Source organism: Ixodes scapularis, unplaced genomic scaffold, assembly GCF_016920785.2.
Source record: "Ixodes scapularis isolate PalLabHiFi unplaced genomic scaffold, ASM1692078v2 PGA_scaffold8__174_contigs__length_109621045, whole genome shotgun sequence".
Classification (NCBI taxonomy): Eukaryota; Metazoa; Arthropoda; class Arachnida; order Ixodida; family Ixodidae; genus Ixodes; species Ixodes scapularis.
This window is the reverse complement of record NW_024609883.1, coordinates 63,456,029-63,462,028: the sequence shown is the minus strand read 5'-3', so window position 1 is coordinate 63,462,028 and position 6,000 is coordinate 63,456,029.

The following is a 6,000-nucleotide window of genomic DNA, read 5'->3' as shown; positions in this document are numbered from 1 at the left end:
TTTTCATTGCACTTCCCGACGAATTTGTTGTGTATGAAACGAGTTGGGCTCTCAAACAAAGGCAAAAAAATGTATTGCAGTATCAGTATTTCTGTATTTGTATTTCTGCCCTCCCTAAAATGTATTCCTGTATTTGTATTTCCAAAGACTTTTTGCCTCTTTTTAAAATGGATTTCCGATACGTATCGCGATACAATTTTGCAGATATATTTCAGTATCAGTATTTTAGCTACTATTTTCATGTATCCCAGTATTTGTATTTCGAAATACATTTTTGAGTATTTCTGCCCAACCCTGGACGACATAGACATTTTTGGTGCTCTCTTTGTGCCCGCGCTTGCCTTACCTTTGTGGGCAAGCTTAAAGGGCGCTTTCCGGCGTGTATTCTCAATCTGGTATACAGATGGATGATGCGATGAAGAATCTTTGTGCTTCCATGGCAGAACAGTCGGAGAAGCTTCTCTGTCCAGCAATCTGCGAGGAGTCCCTCCACATGTTCTGCTATGAACCCTGGGGCATTTACGCCTTTAAAAAGAGGCCTGCAAAACCCTCGTTTTAAAAGATCTGCAGCTGATAGGAAAGCACAGACACCGTGAAGCGGGTCATCATTCAGCTGTGTACAAAAAAAAACAACATATTTTTTGTCTGCAGAAAACACTCAAGTTTCTGCTCGTCAAAACTGTGGTGGTGCGATGTCTTTTTTAAATGTATATTTCTTTATTTGTTCTCTCACATGTTCCTCGTGTTATCCATTCTATTGTTCCGTTAAGCTTATTATCTGTATATATCTTCCATTATATGTACGAGATCTTGCGTACACGCAGCGCCATGGTGTGGCGGTCGTTGAAACTGACGCGCAGCGCCCAATGATGACACGCGCCAGCCAATGGGGCCGAAGCCGAAATTTACCAGCTTCACTCCGCTCCTTTGGGGTCGGGGAAACTAGGCGCCGTTTGGCTAGGCTTTACGCATGGTTTCAAAGCTGGGATCCGGCTTCACTTGGAGAAAGGCGTTCAGGTGCCTTTTGGCGCGGCTTCAAAGCTGATGACGTCGGCTCACTTCATGGGGCAGTTAATGCTTTCGCATTAAAAATAGTTTCACATCCCTGCACAGCTATTAGAGAGGATCTATAAATGCATAGCATTTATATGCTCTAGCCTCTCTGTGACGTCATGGTGACATCTGACGACACAGTGTAACGTCCCGCACATAACCATTAGGAAAGCACATGGCGATGTGACACACCATGACGTGATAATGTCGCGTAATGTCATGGTGTCACGTGACATTAGTGTTATGCATTGTCATGTTGTCATATGACGTCATCGAGGCTATATCTCGGGCTCGAACACGAAAGCACTAAAATTGAGCTGGCCCTACGGGCGATTTTTATAGCCTGTTTTAGAACCTACTTTCCGCTTCGTGTTTTGACTGTCACGCGCTATGAAAACCTGATTCGCTCAAGAAGGCCGGCGCGCGAACCTGCCGCCACAGCTTTCTGTTCAAGGCACTAGCTGACGTCGATTTCGCTGGAGTTGCAAATGCACCTTTCCAGCACTTATCACTCGGTTAAAAATCCGGCATTTGATACTCATAAAGAGAGCTACTGCGCACGCTCAGAATAGGCTGCACAGACCATTAAACAAAGATGGCAGTGCACAGAAGCCCATTAATGGAATGGTCTATAAATGCTATATATTTAACATCCGACTCATTGTATCCAGAAAGCAACAAAAACACCAGTCTAGCTGCACTTTGTGAAGACAGACGTTCACATACCGCAATCAACTATATATACTTACATGTACACAGACAGCCAGCTCCGTTGGTGTTTCTAGATGCCGAATGTTGGACGCGCGCAGCCCGATGCGGCGAACAAGCGACCGATTTTGCCTGCCAGCGTTTGCTCTCCGCATGGCACACATGCCGCCGGGCCAAGTTAATTGGCTGGCTATTCTCCGCATATTTGCCTTATGGGCCTAGGCTCGAGTAACTATTTTTATTAAGGTTTCGTTCGACTGTGCAGTAGGTTTGGTGCGCAGATAACTTTATTTGCAATGTACACAAGAAATTTATCACATTTTGTTATGAAATGAATGAGTATAATCTCTCGTACAACAGCAAAAGATGCCCTGGCTAACAAAGAAAGCACGATGAAATCAATGGTGCGGTGGCACTGCTGCCAGTAGGGCGCATGTACTCCACCTCACGTGAATCTACTTCTTGCGCATGCATAGTACACATACATGGGGGCAAACGTGTGATTGCTTGTATGCAGGGTATTCCAGTACAACTTCTTGCCATCAGACCCCGAAAGATTACCCCCCCCCCCCCTTTTTTTAGGTATTTTTATCTTTTAACCGTTGGTGGACAATCATTTGGGACTTTACGGTACATCGGTACTGCTCTCTATATTGCTGCAAGTCAACATAGAATCACACATACCTAACGAGTTACATTAGCTAGATGTCTCAAATAAAAAAAAAAAAAAAAAGACACAGCTTAATGCAGGATTGCATTCTTACTGAAGCTAACCCTGATTTAGCCTCGAAAAGTGAAGCGAGCCACGGGCGAAAAGTTTGCCAGCTGCCCAACACCAGCTCCTGAACATAAAAAAAACAAAAACAGGAGGCAGAAGAGAAGATTTGGAGATGATTTGAAAAGGCTTTACCAGCTGCAAAAGCTTTGAAAACAAGAAAAAAAGGGCTGGTGCAAAAGAAGGACGTGGCAACACTATCCTTGTTCCCCCTTATGTCTGGCCACAGCAGATGCTACAAGCCATCGAAGTCTCCAAGGCCGTGCGAGTGTTATGCGAACTTGGAGAGGGAGTGCAGTCAAGCGTGGAGAACATATCACGTGCTTCGTTCACAGAACTGGATTGGCTGGGATGGCTCGTAGCGTCCACTGTTTATTTATTTATTTATTCTGCTTAATGTGCCCACAAACAGCTGGAGGCCTTATTAGTGCGCGCATATTACAAACAATTAAAGAACAGATACAGACAAACAAACAAGCAAGACGTGAGTTAGAAAAGATAAAAGGAAATAAATAAAACTACGGAGTACAATGGAGAACAACAGAGCACAGATGTTTGTCAAGCGGTCAAATGCTCTTCTAAAATTTAAAAGGGGTGAAAACAATTCTAAACCACTCCTATCGCAATTATAAAGGAGCTGAAGGCGTGTCATCGGGGACTGGACACAAACTTTCTGCGGGTAGAAAAGAAATGAAAATCTGATTTGCTTTTGGGGAACACTGAAAGAAACCGCACTTAAATGTAAAGGTGCATCAGTTGTAGCGTTCACTATCTTATACAAAAAAAGTCATGTCTCGCGCTAACCTTTTTTTATGCAAGGGTACCAGGTCATGCAGATTAAAGGGGCGGTGCAACGATATTCAGTTGGAATGTTTTTCACTTTACACAAGCTTACTGGCACTAGTGGGACCAACGGATACTCGCACTCAACGCCACTGACCAAGAAACTCCTTTGTTGCGCTGTAATTTCGAGGACAAAACGGAGTGTTTTCATTCAATCTCTCCTTCGCAAAACCTGATGACGTAACTGGGCGGTAGCAGTATCGCCCAGTGACCAGGGATGGGCAGTATTTCAAATACAAGTATTTGAAATACGTATTTCAAATACTTTGTGTATTTTGGATTTTTATTTAATTAGAAATTGGCTAATGTATTTGGCGTGTGTATTTAAATACTAAAACGGGGGTATTTCAAATACAATTGTAATTAAATACAATTTTGTGGGCGAAAATACATTCCTCAAATTTATTGTCAATCAAGCACAAGCGTTTAGTTGCGATTACGGTGCTAGTCCAGGGCAAGAATAGTAACGAAATCTGTGTTCACAGGCAGACTGGCTAAATAAGTGCCTGTGACAAGTTTGGATGCTTTCCAGCCTGATTCCCATCCAGATTTTTGCCTCGAACATTCTAAATCCGCGGGTCATCCAGATTTTTGTTGTTGCAATAAAAAATTCTCTAGCTAATGCTGCGCGTCTCTGTCGTCTCGGTTCTTTGTTGGTCTATACCAAAATGTAATCGACAAAAAAAAAAAAAAGCTGCGTGAAGCTCTGTACTTTTTTCACCTATTCCGTCCAAGCTGATTACTTTTTTTTTTTTTTTTTTTTTTTGTGATTATATTTTTATTACGTAACTAGAACCTCGCACACTAACTCCCGAGTGTGCGATGCAAAATTAAAATGAGATACCCAGGAACCCGTTGCAGGTGCCCTGAAGTCGATGATGCAAATTTTAAGGAATGTACCGTATTTCGAAAAGTATTTGGAGATCAAATACATTTGGTTGTGTTTGTATCTTGTACTTAAACACTTTTTTGGAAATGTAATTAAATACATTTTTGACGAAGTATTTTGTATTTGTATTTCGATACTTATTTGCATGTATTTTGCCCATCCCTGTCAGTGACGATATTTGAATTTTGAATGCGGCTCATAGATTGGACCCGGGCATGGCGTGGACACTCGATTTGGGCTCGTGATAAGCTATGGCACGAGAAGCATTCGGGTAGTGTCCTGTGTCCAACTGCTGCAATGACGACAAAAGCCGAACCATAACAATGTCTGGAACTCCGCGCGTGTGCTGTGCCTTGCCAACCCCAGCGCGTGGCTGTGATCAGCATTGGCGGCATATAATCGGCTCCAGATCACGTGGCCGCTTGTTCTGGCAGAGAGTTGAGGGGGTGAACTCTGCTCGTTTTCTTTATTTTTTTTTTTCTGCGACTTCGATTGCGTGTGATGAAAAACGAACAGGTATTTCACAGGTCATTAACGTCAGGGATCCGTTCTAAGCGGTTTTTGCGCAAAATACAAAAATCGTTGCATCGCCCCTTTAAGTAAGTATTCATATTCAAAATAAATGCGCCTCCCAATCCCCATCGATCGTCAACAATACGCACAAGACGACGCTGCACTTTTTCTAAAATACATGATTGAGTCAATCCAATGGTGCTCCACACGACTGAGCAGAACTCAAGTTTAGGCAAAACAAGGGCGCGAAATAGACGAATCATGCAAGCGTAAGTACGAAAATTTCGCGTCTGATAAGAATCATTCACAACTTTCGAAACATGCTCAGTAAACGAAAGGCGAAAATCAAACAGCACTCCCAGGTCACGAATAGTATCGGACCTCGCTGTAGCTGAACCTAACATGGTATACGGATACTAAATGCAGCTTGTCTTACCGGTAAAGGAAACAACCTTCGTCTTACTGGGGTTAAGTACTAAATTATTTTTCGAGCACCAGTTTAGAACTGCCTGAACATCGTTGTGCATCTTTAGACAGTCAGTAGTTGAATGAATTTCGCAATAAATCTTAACATCATCTGCGAACTGCAGCACCTTTGAATGCTGCACACTGTCTACCAAATCATTCACAAAAATGTTGAATAACAACGGCCCCAGGTTGGACCCTTGAGGCACTCCAGTATTTAAAACATGAGGCAGAAAAACACCTTTCATACAGCACTCTGTTAGGTCTTCCGCCAAGATAACTAAACAATCAACTACAAAAAGAGCTAGTAATGCCCAACGCTGAACATTTGGCGAGTAACAACTTGTGATCTACGAGATCAACAGCTTTAAAGCAATCGAAATAAATAACATCAACTTGCCCACGGGATGTGACCCTAGGTAGAGTGTGTTGACAAAAACCATGTTGGTTGAGACAAAGATTTTTTTAAATGTGGTCGGATGTAAGGTGGACGGAGTACAGACACAGTGTTGTGTGCCTGGAGGGCCAAGAGTGGACTTATTGTCAGCCGTGTTCCTCATAGAATGTAATTCTACATGTGACGGTTTGATCCACAGATCGAAATACAGCTGCAAATTTTTTTACATTTTTTTTTTTGTACCATTTTTGGGGGTAACTAGATGTAGCGAAAAGAACGACTGAATAGTGACTCCTCTCCGGCAACATTTTCGAGCATCACAGTATTGCAAGGGCGCAGTCCCAAACAAACCCATTG